The sequence below is a fragment of the Mirounga angustirostris genome, unplaced genomic scaffold, assembly GCF_029215605.1.
Source record: "Mirounga angustirostris isolate CCGP_5_RB_7025 unplaced genomic scaffold, mMirAng1.0.hap1 SCAF_1, whole genome shotgun sequence".
Taxonomy (NCBI): domain Eukaryota; kingdom Metazoa; phylum Chordata; class Mammalia; order Carnivora; family Phocidae; genus Mirounga; species Mirounga angustirostris.
The window spans coordinates 195,624,890-195,645,369 of NW_026991709.1; the positions used below are offsets into that span (position 1 = coordinate 195,624,890).

The 20,480-nt window shown below is 42.1% G+C and overlaps 1 protein-coding gene across 19 annotated transcripts in view; it reads right to left on the reverse strand.

Moving 5' to 3' along the window:
- GLYCTK (glycerate kinase) overlaps positions 1–20,480 on the reverse strand; it is a 33,193-nt gene that overhangs the window by 11,680 nt on the left and 1,033 nt on the right. For 5 of the 19 annotated variants that reach the window (XM_064595552.1, XM_064595544.1, XM_064595537.1 and 2 more), the window contains exons 1-2: positions 2,329–3,055; positions 1,554–1,590 (exon numbers count right to left, since the gene is read on the reverse strand). The exons of 1 other annotated variant lie outside the window; for it this stretch is intronic. The gene's annotated coding sequence lies outside the window, so the exon portion shown is untranslated. Of the gene's footprint in view, positions 1–1,553; positions 2,307–2,328; positions 3,056–3,291; positions 3,430–19,530; positions 20,148–20,222; positions 20,434–20,480 lie in introns of those variants that run through there. 13 more of the 19 variants (XM_064595556.1, XM_064595555.1, XM_045862231.3 and 10 more) reach the window with 10 other exon arrangements.

Below are 20,480 nucleotides of genomic sequence, written 5' to 3' on the forward strand. Positions count from 1 at the left end.
TGTATTTTGTCCTGGGCTGTGAAAATTATGTAGTCGATCATGCTACCAGGGGGAAGATGCCCTCCTTTCAGATCCCCCTGGTCCTGGAGGTCAGGACCTCTCTGAAGAATTCCAGCAAGTGGCCACATGTTAGGAGTGCCCGAGCTCCATGCTGGGGAGACTAGGGGAAGCAGAGGCGGCACTGCGCTTCCTGAGTGAGCAATGCTGAGGCTGTCCTGAGAAAGTCTGAGCCCCCTGCTAGGACAGGCACATCCTGACCACTTGGCCCAGGAGAGCTCTTTTTTTTTTTTTTTAAGATTTTATTTATTTATTTGAGAGAGAGAATGACATAGAGATAGCATGAGAGGGGGGAGGGTCAGAGGGAGAAGCAGACTCCCTGCTTGAGCAGGGAGCCCGACGCGGGACTTGACCCCGGGACTCCAGGATCACGACCTGAGCCGAAGGCAGTCGCTTAACCAACTGAGCCACCCAGGCGCTCCCCCAGGAGAGCTCTTTAAGCAAGAGACCTAGAAACCCTCGGCTGGGCTCATTCAGTAGCTGAGGGCCAGGCTGATCGCTTGGGGAACGGAACGCTGCAGGTAATTCAGGCGGGGTACAAGCCACATGAATTAGATGAAATCAGCCCGGGGTTCCTTGGGGAAAAAAAATCAAATGTTCTAATCGTCTAAAATGCTTTTTTTTTTTTTTAAGATTTTATTTATTTGACAGAGAGAGCATAAGCAGAGGGAGAGGGAGAAGCAGGCTCCCCACAGAGCAGGGGGAGCCCGATGCGGGACTCGATCCCAGGACCCTGAGATCATGACCCGGGCCGAAGGCAGCCGCTCAACCAACTGAGCCACACAGGCGTCCCTAAAATGCTTTTAAGTATATATTAATTTGATTAACAGAAGGAAAAAACAAAAACAAAAAACCAGTAGAAAATATGTTTCACTGAATGAAAGCACTGCTGAGGTGCCTTTAATGCCACAGAAGAGATTTGTAACTTCCATTTGGTGTAAAATGTTACCTCCACTCATGGCCATCATTATTTCCTCTTGGTGGTAAGTGAAATGAAGCACTCATTTAGTCAATCAGGCAATTTGTCAGGTACGAAGTGGTTCTATGCAAACTGAGTGTGACAGCTGAAGCATGCTGTACAGTCACCGTGGGATGCAATTGTGTCCCAGCATTCTGCTCTTCCTCTGTGGCAATTATGTTCACACACACACACCCTTCCCAGAGAAGAGCCACCCAACTCTAGGTATTGTGAGGGCTGGTTTTAAGAAGTGGAGGGGGAGTTTAGAAAACAACCTAGGGGTGCCTGGGTGGCTTAGTCATTAAGTGTCTGCCTTCGGCTCAGGTCATGATCCCGGGGTCCTGGGATCGGGCCCCGCATCGGGCTCCCTGCTCGGTGGGAAGCCTGCTTCTCCCTCTCCCACTCCCCCTGCTTGTGTTCTTCTGTCAAATAAAATCTTTTAAAAAGAAACCCTCCCTCAAAGTATGTCGCTTTGACATGTAGATTGTTTTGAGCTGAAGGCAATTAAGACCTAGCCGACTCAGGAAAAGCTTCTTACCTCTCCCTAAACTGCCTGAGGAATTCAGATACGGGGCCTGTAAAGGAAGAGAGCTGTTACCAGAGACAAATGTTTACATCAGAAAGACTTACCTGCAGGGCATGGCAAACATTTGTTTACCAACCATTTGCTTTTATCCTCTTCTTATGAATTGTCTTCCTCCCCCTTGAAGCCCCAGCCCCCTACGCTTTTCTCCTTAGCTCAGGATGGTATAGAAACCTCAAGTGCCGGAGCACCTGGCTGGGTCAGTCGGAAGAGCAAGCAACTCCTGTTCTCGCGGTTGTGAGTTTGAGCCCCACGTTGGGTGTAGAGATTACTTTAAGTGAATAAATAAAAACTAAAAAACAAAAACAAACCCCTCCCAAAACCCTCAATTGCCTGACTGCCTGTAGGGGCCGAGGGCAGACTGCCCAAAATGTGCCACTTTGACATATTGCTTATTTTAAACAAAAGTTACTGAAGAGACAACCTATGCAGGAAAGACACTCAGACCTTCCTCTGTCCCCCTGAAAGCAGGAAATAAATCTCCCGGGTGAAAGACACCCTCCCTGTACCAGGACCTAAAGAGACATCCTTATCACCAGGGATGGGAAATTTAGAGCCCAGAAGGCTATATGAACAGCTCTTGTTACTTTTTACTAATTTATGACCCCAGGACAAATTCTGTTTAGAATTCCTTACTAATTGAACCTCCCAAAGTATGAAGTTTTCTTTGGTCTGTCAATTCCTCACAGATTTATTGTCTCTTTGTGTAAAAAGTATAAAAACTGCTCACCTTGGTTATTTCTTGAGGTCTCAATTCCATAACTGGGCCTCCATGCACATGTAATGAAACTTTATTTTTTTTTCTCCTGTTAATCTGTCTCATGTCAGTTTAATTCTTAGTCCAGCTGGAAGAGCTTGCAAGTAAAGAAGAATTTTTCCTTCCCTTCTGTTGGCGTAGTTGCCAGGGTACTTTAACTCACTGGACATCACTTGCTCCAGATACTGCAGCCCCTGAGAGATCCTGGGACATCTGACATACAACTGGCCAAAGGTAAGATTTCGTACCATGTCAGCTTCCTGGAATCTGTGTGTGTGGAATCCAGTGGATCTAGAGTAAGGAGAATCTTTTCTTTCTCTAAATTCAGACTAGCAGAAGAAACCATGGAACAAAATCCTTGGGTTTAGCAACTCTTGGTAAAAATTTGATAGAGTAGTCTTTGGTTATTGATTCATTTTCTCCCAGCGATTGTCTTTGTTTTCCTTTCTCTGTGTCTTTTGTATTGTCATAAAAAGGAATTACCATAGGGCAGAACACAGACATAGGCCCCATAAGCTTACTGTTCCAGCTGGCCTCAGAAAATGGCATCTCTTGAGACAAACTTTGCTGTGGATCCTCTATGTAAAGACAGGATGAGGTTTTTCCTTTTGTTTTGTTCTGTGTCCTAAGAGCTTGGCTGTGACCAGTGAGAACATTCTCTCTGGTCTCTGCCTTCGGGAGGGTATACATACCGGAGTGCACTTTGGTGGCCAGCACAACAGAGACACGCAGTTACAAGTCGCCCTCTGCCCATGACAGCTTGCAGGGGAATTTGTCATAAAAGGTCCCAGAGCATAAGGGGCCTTTGTTGTCTAACCTTCATTGCTTGTCAGTGCTGGAAAAATCCCATTCCCGTAGCACCCGCCCAGTGTCAGTTTAGCGGGTCTATGACTGGAGGCATCTCACAATTTCAAGGGAGACCGGAGACATCCTTACCTCCTGTGCAATGAAGATCTTTGTTCTTACACTAATTTTGGGAATGAACTCTTGGACCATGGATCCTGCATCATCTATGCCCTCTCTGGACGCCTCTTGCATCTTTGGGTAAGGAATTAAAAGGCTTATTGGTGTGAGTCGCTATTAATGGGTCCTATTCATCAATGGTGAGACGATAAATCCTTTAAATTGGCTATATTTGAAAAAAAAAAAAAATCCTTTACAAAGAGAACTCTTGAGATGCCTGGATGGCTCAGTCGTTAAGCGTCTGCCTTTGGCTTAGGTCATGATCCCAGGGTCTTGGGATCGAGCCCTGCTTCGGGTTCCCTGCTCCGCGGGAAACCTGCTTCTCCCTCTGCTACTCCTCCTGCTTGTGTTCCCTTTCTCACTGTGTCTGTCAGATAAATAAATAAAATCTTTACCAAAGGAAAAAAAAAATCTTCCAACTCTTGATCTCAGCTCAGATCTTGATCCCAGGGTCATGAGTTCAAGCCCCATGTTGGGCTCCATGCCAGGTATGGAACCTACTTTAAAAAAAAAAAAAAAAAAACTCTCTCTTTAAAAAAGGGGTGGGGGCAGCTGTGCCTGAGTGGCTCCATTGGGTAAGCATCTGCCTTAGGCTCAGGTCTTGATCTCCCGACGTGGACGTTGGCGCCATCGGCTCCTTGCTCAGCAGGAAGTCTGCCTCTCTCTCTGCTCATGCTCTTTCTCACTTGCTCAATCTCTCAAATAAATAAATAAAATCTTAAAAAAAAAGATAATGGCTAGCCTTAGGATTCCCTTGACAAGAGGGGCCTCGGTGGCTCAGTTGTTATGCGTCTGCCTTTGGCTCAGGTCATGATCCCAGGGTACTAGGATCGAGCCCCACATCGGGCTCCCTGCTGAGCAGGGGAGTCCGCTTCTCCTTTCCCTCCCCCTGTTCATGCTCTCTCTCTCATCACTCTTTCAAATAAATAAAATCTTTTTAAAAAATTAGACTTGGGGCCTCTGGGTGGCTCAGATGGTTAAGCGTCTGCCTTCGGCTCGGGTCATGATCCCATGGTGCCCAGATCAAGTCCCGCATCGGGCTCCCTGCTGGGCGGGAAACCTGCTTCTCCCTCTGCCTCTGCCTCTCTCTCTCTCTCTCTGACTCTCGTGAATAAATAAATAAAACATTAACAAAAAAAATTTTTTTAATAAATAAATAAATAAATAAGACAAATGACAACTAAGGTAAATTTCCTTTCTTAAAATACAGTCCTACCTGCCTATTTTAACTTCTCTTTCCCTAAAAGACTTGCAGAGAGCATTCCAGCCTAATCTCTAGGTTCAAAATATACAGGCTATTCTTGTAAATGCTGAAAGCCAGAAAGCGAATTTAGCAGAAGCACTTGGGACACGCAGTAGGGCTCACTTTGCTGTAATCCAGTCCGCCAGCTTCAGGCATTTCTGTGCAATAACCTTCACAGATGTATTGGACACCATTCCCCTACCCGCCCCCCCCCACATTCCCCATTTCAAAGAGTTCATATCCCTTGAACAGCAGCAGATCTTTTAAATTATAAAGCCCTTTTCCCTCCACTTTCAGAAGATCCTACCAAATTTAGAGAGGAATTAGAAAGATTAATTGCTATTCACAACCCCACTCACAGAGACCTTGACTAGCTGCTAAGGGGAGTTCTTCTGGCCCAAGATTATACTATGGTTATTAGACAGGCCACTCTGCCCCCTGAAGAAATCCCCCTTCACAGAAGAAACAGGTGACCAAAATTTCTCCGAGGCCCTCCTACAAATGATCTGCAAAAGGGCAATATTCAGAAACGAATAAAAGCCTAGGTTAAACTGTTAGTACTCAGAAAGAAGGCTTTTGTTAAAATGTTTTATGCAGACTGTACAAAGGCATAAATCTTTTGATTCCCATTTTAGATTTAAAAATCTCCATGATATAAAGAAACAAATTTAGTTAAAGGTTGGACAAATCCCTTGATATTCAGGCTGTAATCCAGTTCTTTAGGGAATTAACATCTTTGTCTTACAAATATCTATAAAACCAGGTACTCAATCCTAGAAACAAGTCACAGCCAAACTTGCTTTACAAACCTCACCTATTTCTCTAATAATGTTTATGGATATTATACTTTTTTTTTTTAAGTAGGCTCCTTGCCCAGTGTGGGGCTTGAACCCACCCAGAGATCAAGAGTCACATGCTCTACTGCCTGAGCCAGCCAGGTGCCTCTGTTTATGGATATTGTAAAAGAACAAGATACTGGAACAAAATTGTCCTATACTTAGAAAAAACCACTTACATTCTTTCTCTGCCCCTTAAAGTTATAAATCTTATGTCTTTTAATGACATAGCCCACAACTGCCTGAGAATAAAGGGGAAAAAAAGCGGGGAGGGGAGTAGGCCTTTTTAAAATACAGATTGCTGGGCCCCTGGGTGGCTCATCAGGCTCCCTTGCTCGCGGGAGGCCTGCTTCTCCCTCTCCTACTCCCCCTGCCTGTGTTCCTTCTCTCGCTGTGTCTCTGTCAAATAAATAAATAAAATCTTTTAAAAATAAAATAAAATACAAGTTGCTAAAAGGGCTCTTTAAGACAGCACCTCTGATAACAGGCAGATTTGCTCCAAATGTGGGACATTTTGTTCACTTCTGGATGGTCTTGCTAAAATTGATTTGTAAAAGAGCTCTATTTAGTTGGTTTGAAGGCAAGTGCTTGTAAAGATTGGGCATTCTAAAACTCAGAAATCTAGACACTAACCCAAATGTTTTTCAAGGTCATGTGATCTGGGAAGATATTTGGTACTAAAGCTAATTTAAAGTTGGTTTAATACATTTTTTTTAAAAGATTTTATTTAGGGCGCCTGGGTGGCTCAGTCGTTTGAGCAGCTGCCTTCGGCTCAGGTCATGATCCCAGGGTTCTGGGATCGAGTCTGGCATTGGGCTCCCTGCTCAGCAGGGAGTCTGCTTCTCCCTCCGTCCTCCTCTTTGCTCATGCTGGCTCTCACGCTCTCTCTCCCAAATAAATAAATAAAAATATTTAAAAATAAATAAAAGATTTTATTTACTTGAGAGAGAGCATAAGCAGAGAGGAGAGGCAGAAGGAGAGGAGGAAGCAGGCTCCCCGCCGAGCAGGCAGCCCCATGTGGGGCTCAATCCCAGGACCCCGAGATCATGACCTGAGCCAAAGGCAGACGCCCAAACGATTGAGCCACCCAGGCGCCCCTAAGGTTGGTTTAATCAAGGTAGACATGTCTTTAAAGTTATCAGCATGAAAATTAAAACTCTTATTCTGCCTGTGTTTACTTAAAGTCAAGTAAGCTGATGTTATCTGTTACAAATTGTTTAAAATAATAGTGATAGTTTGAAAGGATGACTAACTTTGAAGTCTCAAAGTTTTTATGGGTAGTCTAAGCATAATTGTCAAGAACAAGTAAATTAAATAGATGTAAATAAGATAAAAAGTTTCAGGTAAACTTTTTAAATAGTTTCTCCAAATCTTTTTGTAACCTGAAAGTTTAAAGTTTTGCTAAGTTAAATAATTCATTTAATTCTAATAACTCATTTAATTAATTTAATTTAAATCATTTAATTTTAAATTAAATTTAATATCTCACTGCCAAATATGATAAAATTATAAAAATTGAGTATTGGACATAGGTTTATCTACTTTTGTTTTAGTACAAAGAAACTAAAGATAAACTTGTGTCTGTTAGAAAATAGGTTTTGAGCCCATTAATAAAAGATTGTACTATAAAGAAACACGTTTCTAAATTATGAAATGTATTTTTTTTTAAGATTTTATTTATTTATTTGAAAGAGAGAGAGCAGGAACCACCAGAAGGGGGAGTGGGAGAGGGAGAAGCAGGCTTCCACGGAGCAGGGAGCCCGATGTGGGGCTTGATCCCAGGACCCTGGGATCATGACCTGAGCAGAAGGCACTTAACGACTGAGCCACCCAGGCGCCCCTGAAATGTATTTTTTTTAAAGATTTTATTTATCTATTATACTTGAGAAAGAGAGAGCATGCAAGCAGGGGGAGGGGCAGAGGGAAAGGGAGAGATGTCAAGCAGACACCCTGCTGAGCACGGAGTCCCACATGGCTCAATCTCATGACCCGGAGATCATGACCTGAGCTGAAACCAAGAGTCCAACGCTCAACCGACTGAGCCACCCAGGCGTCCCAGAATTATGAAAGGTATTCATAAATTTACCAATCTAAAGAACTCTAGTGTAACAGTTCACAATTGCTTACTTCTTAGTTTTCACTAGAAATTAAGGTTTCTAAGAGTTAAGCATTCTAATAAATGTAGTAATTAAGACGACTGGAAATAATAAGGGAAACAACTCTGTATACAAGGAAAATAAGGTATGTGCTTTTCGTAAGAAAAATATATGAAGAATGGGAACACATTTTCATTGAGGGAAAAGAAAATAATTTTGTCCTAAAGTGAGGCTGGTTATAAAAGAGGAAAAACTTAGGACAAAATCTGAATGTAAAAAGAAAATTATACAGGCATCTGGATTGCTCAGTCAGTTAAGTATCTGCCTTCGGCTGAGATCATGATCCCAGGGTCCTGGGATCGAGTCCCACATCAGGCTCCTTGCTCAGCAGGGGTCTGCTTCTCCCTCTCCCTCTGTGCTCACTCTCTCTCTCAAGTAAATAAATAAAATCTTTAGAAAGAAAAAAGAAAGCTGTAAAATATTTACGGAAAAAAAAAGAATCTTTGGGAAGAAATTTATGTGGTCAGTAATGGACACTTAGAATAAATTTATTTAAAATGAGTTTTAGGGGTGGCAGCCTGGCTCAGTTGGTGGAATGTGCGACTCCTGATCTCAGGGTTGTAAGTTCCAGTCCCATGTTGGGTATAGACATTACTTAAAAATAAAAATCTTTTATTTTATTTTTTTAAGATTTTATTTATTTATTTGTCAGAGAGAGAGAGAGAGTAAAGCAGGAGAAGCAGCAGGCAGAGGGACAAGCAGGCTCCCTGCCGAGCAAGGAACTCCATGCAGAACTCGATCCCAGAACCCTGAGATCATGACCTGAGCCGAAGGCAGACACTTAACCAATTGAGCCACCCAGGCATCCCCAAAATAAAAATCTTTTAGAAAAAAATAAATAAAAATAAAATGAGTTTTAATATCAAAAGTACATTGATGTAAAATTAGAATTTGGCTTTTGTCCTTAAAATTTTTTTTCTTAGATTTTTTTTTTAAGTTTAACTAATCTCTACATGGGGCTTGAACTCACAAACCTGAGATCAAGAGCCTTATGCTATTCCAACTGAACCAGCCAGGTGCCCCTATTGGTTTGCTTTTTATAAGAAATTGTAAACAAAGTTTTTCTTTACCTCTAATGTAATCTGCCTGAAAAACAAAGATTCTGTATTTTATCTTTATCAGATCTTTGATTATTCAAAAAAACCCTGAATCTTAGTATTAAAAGAGCTAAGTTTGGGGCGCCTGGGTGGCTCAGTCAGTTAAGTGTCTGCCTTCGGCTCAGGCCATGATCCCAGGGTTCTGGGATGGAGTCCTGCATCGGGTTCTCTGCTCAGAAGGGTCCTGCTTCTCCCTCTGTCTGCCACTCCCCTTGCTTTTACTCTCTCTCTCTCTCCCTGTCAAATAAATAAATAAAATCTTTTTTTAAGAAAAGAGCTAAGAGGCACCTGGGTGGCTCAGTCGTTAAGCGTCTGCCTTCGGCTCAGATCATGATCCCAGGGTCCTGGGATCAAGCCCCACATCGGGCTCCCTGCTCCGCGGGAAGCCTGCTTCTCCCTCTCCCATTCCCCCTACTTGTATTCCCTCTGTCAAATAAATAAATAAAATCTTTAAAAAATAATAATAAATAAATAAATAAATAAAGAGCTAAGTTTTATTCAGAACTATGTAACCTTCTTTATTTGCTTTTAAAATCTTCTATTGCCACTTTGGTTAAATAGATAAATATTGTTTCATAATGATCTGTGATCTGGTTTAGCCAAATATTCAAACCTTGTGGCATTTTTTTGACAAACTTCCCAAAATCAAATTCTAAAATGAAATCTTTTGACATTAATCTAACAGGTGTTCCAGAGAGCTTCTGGAGGATTTGAAAGATTCTGTGAGAGATTAAACTAATTAGGTTTATTTTATATGTTGAATTACCTGGGAAGCATTGTCAAGTAAGTGTTCTAAAATTTTATGAAACTCCTAGAAATTTGATATGTTGTGGTATGTTATTATCTTGAAGTGTTGTATGTCACAGACGTAACTGAATTTCCTTGTCAATCGCACTGTAACGAACTTTAATCAGATCTTTAACCATGGCCATTTTTAAGTCTTTTATCATTTAAAGAGTTATACTTTTACTCAGATGCTTTTACAAAAGGTTCCTACAAATGTGTTTGATCTTCAGAGAGATTCATGGAAAAGACTTTTTGACAAATATAGGTTTCTGATAACCTTAAGATCATAAAACTGAACTGGGTAAGAATTTCCAGAACTAGTGGAATAACTGGATTCAAGCAGAATAAGAATTAGTAACATGGGACTAAAGGAACTGAGGAGGATGATTGTATTTTTATGAAATTTTTTGTTTAAAACATTGCTAATTTTTTAAAGATTTTATGTATTTATTTATTTGAGAGAGAGCGTGCACACGCTCAAGTGCGGGGGGAGGGGGCGGGGGAGGGTGGGTAGGGGCAGAGGGAGAGGGAGAGAGAGAATTCCAAGCAGACTCCAAGCTCAGAGCAGAGCCCCAAATGGGGCTTGATCCCATGGCTCTGAGATGACCACTTGAGCTGAAACCAAGAGTTGGATGCCCAACTGACTGAACCACCCAGGTGCCCCACATTGCTGATTTTTTTTAACGTTTTATTTTTCCAGGTTTAAGGAAACTTTCTCTTAGCTACCTGATTACAGCAATTTGATAAAATAGACCTTGTGACCAAATTGAAACATTTTATTTTCTCCCTACTGGATCCCTCCAGAATTCAGAACTCTCAATGAGAATTCTTTTATTTTCATGCCAATGTGTTTTTTTTTTTTTTTTAAAGATTATTTATTTATTTTTTTGACAGAGAGAGACACAGTGAGAGAGGGAACACAAGCAGGGGGTGTGGGAGAGGGAGAAGCAGGCTTCCCACTGAGCAGGGAACCCGACGCGGGGCTCGATCCCAGAACCCTGGGATCATGACCTGAGCCGAAGGCAGATGCTTAATGACTGAGCCATCCAGATGCCCCTGGCAATGTGTTTATTTGCAAAAAAAAAAAAAGAAAAAAGAATAAGTTCAGTGAGAATCTGTTCTCCTTGTAACGGGACACAACTGGAAGCATCAGTTATATTACCAAGGCTTTGGAATGTTGTATTTGAGAGACATGCATAGACTCAGATATGACCAGAGAGCTTTAAGGAACTAAGGTTGACTATATGGAGCCAACAAAGCCCCTTAGAAAAACAGCCCGGTACACCTTACTTCTGGGGTTCCTAGTAGCCTTTACCAGGTGAATAAAGAAGGTCACTTCCTGGCAGGTGCAGGAACTCAGGATATTTTGGGGACCTCAGAAAGAGAGGAATTAACCCAGATCTGTAAGTATTGCAGGTAAAGTCTGATGGCAAGTATTTGGCTTGGCTTCTGGCCTCAAGAGGTTAAAAGTTCAACCTCGAGGGGTGCCTGGCTGGTTCAGTCGGTAGAGCATTTGACTCTTGATCTTTCAGGGTCGTGAGTTCAAGCCCTATGTTGGGCATAAAGCTTAAAAATAATAAAGTTCAAAGATGCATTTAAAAAAAGTTCAACCTAGGGCACCTGGGTGGCTCAGTTGGTTGAGCGACTGCCTTCGGCTCAGGTCATGATCCTGAAGTCCCTGGATCGAGTCCCGCATCGGGCTCTCTGCTCGGCAGGGAGCCCACTTCTCCCTCTGACCCTCCCCCCTCTCATGTGCTCTCTCTCTCTCTAATTCTCTCTGTCTCAAATAAATAAATAAAAATCTTAAAAAAAAAAGTTCAACCTAGAGATTCTTTATTAAAAATTTCCAGGGGCACCTGGGTGGCTCAGTCGGTTAAGCGTCTGCCTTCGGCTCAGGTCATGGTCTTGAGCATCAGTGGGGAGTCTGCTACTCCTCCCTCTGTTCCTCCCCGTTTGTGCACTCTCTCTCTCTCCCCCTCATGAGCATGCGTGCACGCTCTCTCTCTAATAAATAAAATCTTAAAAGAAAAAAATTCCAGCAAAGCAAGTTTAAAATCCTGTATGACCAATCACTATTCTCGCTGCACTTACAAAGAATCAAGCCAGGTTTTTTGAAACTAGACTTATTTTGCAAACAAATTAGTCTTAATTTGATGGTCTTTTGTAAAAAAAAAAAAAATGAGGGTGATTGTAGAGAGCAAAATTATGTTCCAATAATACACCTGTGTAAATATTAGATTCTAATACAGCTTATTATAAACTGGACTAGATCCTGATTTCTTCTAGTTTCTTCCAATGCCTGGCTCCAACTCTCCAAACTAATGTTTTTTATTTTTTCCCATCCTTTTGACTTGGGATCATTTGATAATTAACACCGCCCATTTTCCTGAAGCCCTGAAAACTAAATATGAACAACTTAATGTAAACTTCAGAGAAATCACCACAACAGCTCAAATGTAGACAATCTTTCTGCCTCTTGCTCTGTGGGCCACTCAAAGACAGTCAGAGACATTGGAATTACTAACCAGGAAAATTCGTCAGACTGCCACTGTTTTCTATCTGAAGATGCTTTGAGCCTGACATCTAGAAATCTTGACTGGCTGGCCTAAAAACTCAAAAACTGGTTTACAGTTCGATCTCATCATTAACCATTATTTTTTTTGTTTTATAGGAATGCCTCTTATTTAATACCTTATCTGAATCATAGGCCTAATTTTAAAAACACACCTGCATCATTGCCTCCTGAAATGAGTTTAGCTGAACTAACCTATTGTCAAGACTAACAGACCGACTCAACAAGATGGAACAATCTACCAGCTCAACTTGGAATGTGTGAAATTTCCAGGGAAGTTTCAAAGGAGGGAACTATAGAGGCTGAGGGCAGGCTGCCCCAAAATATGCCACTTTGACATATTGCTTATTTTAAATAAAAGTTACTGAAGAGACAACCTATGCAGGAAGGACACTCAGACCCCTTCTCTCCCCCCCTGAAAGCTGGAAATAAATCTCCCAGGTGAAAAGTACCTCCCTGTACCAGGAGCTCTTTTAAAGAGACATTCCCAGAGATGGGACATTTAGAGCAGAGAAGGCTGTATAAACAACACTTACCTTTTACTAATTTATGACCCCAGCCCAAATTCTGTTTAGAATTCTTTACTAACTGAAGCTCCCAAAGTGAAGTTTCCTTTTGGTCTGTCAATTACTCGCAGATTTATTCTCTTTGTATAACATATAAAAACTGCTCACCTTGGTCATTTCTTGGTCTCAATTTCATAACTGGGCTTCTGGGCACATATAATAAAACTTCATTTTTTTTCTCCTGTTAATCTGTCTCATGTCAACTTAATTCTTAGTCTATCTGGAAGATCTTGAGAGTAGAGAAGAAATTTTCCTTCCCTTCATGCCTTTGAATCTGTCTTTGTGGGGTTCCCAAACCTACATACGTAATTAAATTTGTTTTTCTCCTGTTGACCTGCCTTATTTCAAAGATATTATTTATTCACTTATTTGAGAGACAAAGAGAGCACAGGCTTGGGAGCAAGCAAGGGGAGGCACAGAGGGGAGGAGCAGAGGGGGAGGGAGACGGAAAGGGAGAGAATCCCAAGCCGACTCCACACTTGAGAGGGTTCAAATTCACGACCCTTAGATCATGACCTGAGCCAAAACCAAGCTTAACCGACTGAGCCACCCAGATGCCCCTGTCTTATTTCAGTTTAATTATTAGACCAGCCAGCAAACCTAGAAGGAAAGAAGGGAAAATTTTTCCTCCAAAACCATCTTAATCAAGCTCCAGGGAAGCCCCAAAAGGCATTCTAGCTCAGAAATTTATCTCAAAGAATTGGAATTCATAAGGAACCCTCAGTTTTAGAAGCTATATTGTTTAGGAGAGGTTCCACTTTAAATTGTGTAACATGAAATTTAAAAATTTAATAAATGGGCCAATCCTAACCCAACTGTGGTACTAATTTCACAATATATAAGTATATTAAATCATCATCACCTTGTACACCTTATATAGTTACATGTCAATGACATCTCAATACAGCTGGGGGAATAAACCTTTCCACCTAGTCTAAACAATAAGGAATAATTGTTATTTCACGTAACAAGTGATCTCAAGGTAGGATGGCTGTAGGGTTGGTGTGTGGGTCACAAAGACTGTGGGTCAGTGTCCTAGAGCTGCCCTAACAGTCACACAAGGTGGGTGGCTTAAAACAATAGGATTTTATTGTCTCAGTTCTAGAGGCCAGTAGTCCAAAATCAAGCGTTAGCAGAGTCATGTTCCCTCTGAAACCTACAGGAGAGACTCCCACTTCTACCTCTAATGTCACATTGCTATCTTCTTTCTGTCTCTTCTTATAAGGACACCAGTCATATTGGGTTTAGGGTCCACCCTACTCCAGTATGACTGTATCTTTACTAATTACATCTACTATGAATCTGTTTCCAAATTTGGTCACATTCTGGTGTACTGGGGGTGAGGACTTCAGTATGCCTTTTGGAGGGACACAATTCAACCCATAACAGACCTTTCCCATCTTTCTGCTCTGCCATTCTCATCCTGCTGGCTGCCTTCCTCATGGTCCAACTTGGCTACAGCAGTCCCAGGCATCACATTCAGCACAGCAGTATCCACCAGATGGAGAGGGATCGTCCCTTCCTTGTATCTCTTTTAGAAGCAAAGAAACCTTCAGAGACCCCTTCCCCAGGAGACTTCCTCTCATTTCTCATTGGCAAAAATATCATCACACATGTAAACCTAATCCTATCACTGGGAAGGGAAACAAGACCACTCATCATGATTGGCTTAGACCAGAGCTTCTCAAATTTGAAAAAGTATCATGATCATCTGGAAGGGTTGTTGAAACAGATTGCTGGGCTCCATCCCCCCACCCCCCAACCCCTGAGGTTCTGGTTCAGTAGGTCTGCTGTGAGTTCTGAGGATTTGACTTTTTGACGAGTTCTCAGGCGAGGCTGATGCTGCTGGTGCTGAGACCACACTTTGAGAACCAGTGGTTTAAACTAATCAGAATTTATCTCAGAGGACTGGGGTCAACTCTTGGAAAATACACTGCTATCCAGAGGAGGGAGGAATACCGCCCCCCCCCCCCAAAGAATCAGGATTCCATCAGAAAAGAGCCAAGAGGAGGAAACTTTTGGGTAGGTATCCAGTAGTGTCTGCCATACAGTGGCCAAAGAGCAGCTAGGAAGAGACCAGGAGTGTGTCCAGACAGGTGAGAAGAGAGTCAGAATGATGTCAAGGGAGCCATGGAGAAGTGACTGGGGAATGGTCAACCCCTTTAATGTCACAGACAGGAACAGGAGTGTAAGCACTGAAAAGTGACCAGTGGAGGGGCGCCTGGGTGGCTCAGTCGTTAAGCATCTGCCTTTGGCTCAGGTCATGATCCCAGGGTCCTGGGATCGAGCCCCACGTCGGGCTCCCTGCTCAGCGGGAAGCCTGCTTCTCCCTCTCCCACACCCCCTGCTTGTGTTCCCTCTCTCGCTGTCTCTCTGTCAGATAAATAAATAAAATCTTAAAAAAAAAAAAAGTGACCAGTGGATTGAACCACTAGAAGATCTTTGTTGATCTTAGCAAAAGCAGTTTTATTTTGAAGACACCACATAGGAAGAGTTATAGGAAATACAGAAATTAACTCCCTTGCACTGTTGGTGGGAATGCAAAGTGGTGTAGCCACTCTGAAAAACAGTATGGAAGTTCTTCAAAAAGTTAAAAATAGAACTACCGAATGTTCCAGCAATTGTACTACTAGGTAGTGCCTCAAAGGATACAAAAATACTAATTCAAAAGGCTACATGCACCTCCATGTTTGTAGCAGCATTATCTACAATAGCGAAAATATGGAATGGATATTCCATTCATTCCAACTGATGAATGGATAAGGAAGTATATATAGACAATAAAAATGAAATAATACTCAGCCATAAAAAGAATGAAATCTTGCCTTTTGCAAGGACATGGATGAAACTAGAGAGTATATCATAAGTGACATGTCAGTCAGAGCAAGACAAATACCATCTGATTTCACTCATAGGTGGAATTTAAGAAATAAAACGAATGATCCTAGGGGAAAAAAAGAGAGAGGCAAACCAAGAAACAAACTCTTAACTGTAGAGAACAGACTGATGGTTACCAGAGGGGAGGTGGGTGGGGGGATGGATTAAATAGGTGATGGGGATTAAGAAGGGCACTTATGATGACCACCAGCTGTTGTAATGAAGTGTTGAATCACTATATTGTACACTTGAAACTAATATTACATTGTATGTTGACTAGAATGTGAACAAAACTTTTAAAAAATAAAACACTGTGAGTTAAAAAAAAAAAAAGGTTAACTTTTTGGGGTGCCTGGGTGGCTCAGTTGTTAAGCGTCTGCCTTCGGCTCAGGTCATGATCCCAGGGTCCTGGGATCGAGCCCCACATTGGGCTCCCTGCTCCGCGGGAAACCTGCTTCTCCCTCGCCCACTCCCCCTGCTTGTGTTCCCTCTCTTGCTGTCTCTTTCTCTGTGTCAAAAAAAAAAAAAAAAAAAAAACGAAAAACAAAAAAAAGGTTAACTTTTAAATCCTAATATAATTTTCTAGCTGGAATTATTATTAAAATTCATTTTCGTTTCATCATGATTATTTCACAAATTCAGTTTAATTGTTTAAAGTACATAAATCCTCTCATGGCCAAAACTTCTGATGGTCCTGTCCTCTTTCCTTAAAAGCCAAACCAATCAAACTTTTGTTGTAATCAACCTGAAACAATCAGTTTACCTTTGTCTTGCATGACATGACATTATTTTCTGGTGAATTGAACTTGGTATTATACATTTCTCTTTGACATTTTTGCTTGTTCTCCCCCTCCCTTTTTTGTTTGCTTTGTTTTCTTTTTACTTTGGCTCTGGAATGTACTTCTATGTGAGCCTCTTTTGAAATGAGTTTTGAAATCAATTGGGCAAAATTAATTCAATTATTAAAGTAGCAGACATTTCCTTTTTCAGTTACTTTTGTCACATAGTCATGGCCAATATCTCAATTTCCAGACAGAATCAGATACACACATGTGCGGATTTCTGGTCCATTATATTTTGTTGCAGATTCAAAATAATGAGGCACAATTAGAAACAATTCTTATTTAATGGTGGTATTACTGCTCTGAACATAATCTGAGCACATAATGCAAGTGGGCATTTCAGTTCCTTTGAAATGACTTTTCCATTGGGTGAACATCTGATAAATTCCTCCTTTTATGCAGGCTCCCGTGGACCAGATGTTACAGAATATGGGGTATGCACAGGGGTCCATAAAATGTGTGGGGGCAGGGAGTATACAGGACATTTCTGTATCTTACTCTTAATTTTGACATGAACCTACAACGGTAGGTTCTAAAAAAAATTAAGTCTTGGGGCACCTGGGTGGCTCAGTCGGTTAAGCATCCGACCCTTGATTTCAGCTCAGGTCATGGCCTCAGGATGGTGAGGTCGAGCCCCATGGTGGGCTCCATGCTGCAGCATGGAGTCGGCTTGAGATTCTCTCTCTCCCTCTCCCTTTGCCCCTCCGCCTGCTCTCAGTCTCTCTCTCTCTATTGGTCTCTCTCCTTCTCCCTAAAATCAATCAATCAATCTAAAAAAAATTTAAGTCTTAGAAGAAAGAGAGGGGCGCCTGGGTGGCTCAGTCATTAAGCGTCTGCCTTCCGCTCAGGTCATGATCCCAGGGTCCTGGGATCGAGCCCCGCATCGGGCTCCCCGCTCAGCGGGAAGCCTGCTTCTCCCTCTCCCACTCCCCCTGCTTGTGTTCCCTCTCTGTGTCTCTCTCTGTCAAATAAATAAATAAAATCTTAAAAAAAAAAGAAAGAGAGAAAATGGAAAAAAGATAAACAGGCCAATCGAATATCTGAAATCCTTTGGCTAAATTCACTTTTTCAATTAAAAATACAAATTGAGGGGTGCCTGGGCGGCTCAGTCGGTTAAGCGTCTCGTCTGCCTTCAGCTCAGGTCATAATCTCAGGGTCCTGGGATCAAGCCCCACATCGGGCTGCCTGTTCAGTAGGGAGCCTACTTCTCCCTCTGCCTGCCGCTCTCTGTCTCTGACAAATAAATAAAATCTTTTTTTTTTTTAAAGATTTTATTTTTATTTATTTGAGAGAATGAGACAGAGAGCATGAGAGGGAGGAGGGTCAGAAGGAGAAGCAGACTCCCCGCTGAGCAGGGAGCCCGATGCGGGACTCCATCCCGGGACTCCAGGATCATGACCTGGGCCGAAGGCAGTCGCTTAATCAACTGAGCCACCCAGGCGCCCCTAAATAAAATCTTAAAAAAAAAAAAAAAAAAATACAAATTGAGCCAGATCTTGGCTGGACCCTAGATAAAATGAGAAAATTACAAACACATGATGGAACAGTATGTAGCCATTCAAAATGGTTCTGTAGTTCTCTACTTATTGACCTAGAAGATGTTCATAGCATTACATGAAAAGGGTAGGTTATAAATATATTATGAGCCCATTAAAAATATATTTCAGGGGAAAAGTCTGAAAAGCTCTACATCAAAATGGTAAAATTTATGTTATGTATATTGTACCCTAATAAAAACAAATGTGACAGTAGTTACTTCTGGATGCTATGTTTTTTTACTACTGATTTGTATTTTTTTAGTTTTTTTGCAATGGGTGTGTATTATTTGTATGAAAACTAAGTAAATAAATGAAATAATGGTTTAAAAGAAAAGGAAAAATAAAAAAAATAAGTCTGATGCCTTTCAAGAAGCTGATGCATTTCTGACTGCAGCTTTCCCCTCTACCCATCCCCCAATGGAGCCAGCCTTTCTGGGTTACCTTTTAAAGTCCAGCCTTTAAGGCACTGTTGGACTGGAAGCTAGGAGAGCCCCACTCTAATAGGGCAGGGAGCCAGACGAGGAATGGGAAACAAGCTGAGCCATTTCAGGACACTCTTAAAATATGAAAAAATGACTTTTTCCATCCCAAAAGTAATTCGGGGAGTCAAGTCTTGGGAGGGAATTTCAGTCTTAACAGTTAAATCTGGGAAAGGTACAGGAAGTACAAAACTCAAAAGATACCCTACAGAGATTTCTTTCAGCTGACAACATTTAGTTGTTTCGTAAGAGGGATCCAAAATATGGTATTTCATTGGGTATATTCACTTCCCGAAAGTTCCAGGACATGGCACCAGATCTGTTCTTATTGCCATTTAACTAACCATTCAAAGCCGACTCTAATAAAGAAGGAATTGCAGGGAAGTGAGTGCTTCAGGGCACAGAGGACTTTTCTTCCATTGCTTCGCAGTTTGGGAAAGTTGCCATCCATTCGGGTTTCACTCAGACTTTTGCCAGATCCCAGAACAAATTGTAGCCAGAAGTTCTGCTCTTTGTCAGGAGGCAATTGCAGTCCAGACTTAGCCAGGATCTTGCCCTCTCCCTTCAAAGAACAACTTCCCTTTCTGTGTGGGGATCCTGGCTCTCCTTTTACTCAGGGACATCCTTTCTTTCTAGAAAGACTCGACTGTCCCAGGGTTTCTGTTTTGTTTTTACCATTGTCCGGGTTTTATCTGGATCTCTGGATATCACGTCTTCCTAATATCAGTGATTTTAATGTTTAAGGCTTTCTTCTCTGTTTTTCTTTCTCTTTAGCCACTGCAGTTTAGTGAAGCAAAATAAACAGGCCTGTTTCCATTGTTAGAGACCCCAGGCGATTAATCTTTGAGGAGTTGCCCACAAGTTAGCGATCTATGAACTGAGTCTGACCCCTTGCACAGAAAGTTAAAGCCAAGGTGCCCGGTACCTATTTTGTGATCAGATGTCGCTTCCCTTTGTTAGAGATCAACTTTCCTTCCTTTTAAGGCAAAGAATCCTTAAACAAACCACTGAGACAATCCCACTGACTACAAAGAGGTTAAGGTAACTGTTTTATATTTTAAACGTGGTGGTGGTTACACGACTGAATATGGGTGTCAAAACTTACAAAACTGTCAATTTAAAAGGCCAGTTTTTACTGTACATAAATTATATCTCTATTAAAAACACGACTGCCAATTCGGTTTACTAACATGGAAAAATGTGTAACATATAATACTGACCTAGGAAAAAAGATGGTAGCATTTATAAAGTTTACGTTGATATGTGAAAAAGGAGGAGGAAATCCGGAGAACTTAAAACTATATTTTGTTGAATAAGGAGATAATTTTCCCTTCTAAAAATTTCTTTGTAATCGGTGATTTGAGTTTCGAGGCTATAAATACGTCTTAAAACTTAAAGATAAGGGGCGCCTGGGTGGCTCAGTCGTTAAGCGTCTGCCTTCGGCTCAGGTCATGATCCCAGGGTCCTGGGATAGAGCCCCGCATTGGGCTCTCTGCTCAGCGGGGAGCCTGCTTCTCCCTCTCCCACTCTCCCTGCTTGTGTTCCCTCTCTCGCTGCGTCTCTCTCTCTCTCTGTCAAATAAATAAATAAAATCTTTTTTTAGAAAAACTTAAAGATAAGTTTTTACAAAAATGTGTCGAGCTGTACACTTAAAATTCACTTTATGCACTTCATGTTACGTGTCAATTAAAAAGTTTTTATAGAAGGCTTAAAGAAAACTTCTGGGTAGCAGTCACAAGGGTATCTATCCAAATGGAAAAAAAAAAAACATTTTAAAATGTGCGCAGTCTACCGTATATTCTACCTCAAAAAAAATAAAAAACAAACAACCCCCCCCCCCGAAATGGAAACTATGCAGGCGCTGTGGTGCTCGAGCAGTCAAAGCCCGCCAGCGATCCGTGCACTGACTCACCCCCAGAACAAGCCTCCAGTGGCGCAGCCGACCCCCGCAGTACCTGCTCCCCGTGGCCTGCGGTAGGGGGGAGCCTCTCGGGAGGCTGCGACCCCGCACAATTACCCACGGCTCCCCAGCACCAGCGGCCTTCGGGCCCACCCGAGAAGGCCGTGGACATCCCCGCCCCTCGCGCCCCACGGCTGGTCAGGGAATCGCTGCCTCCGGCCACCCCGCCACTCCACTCTTGGGCGGCCGCACTGACGTCACCGCCTCGCC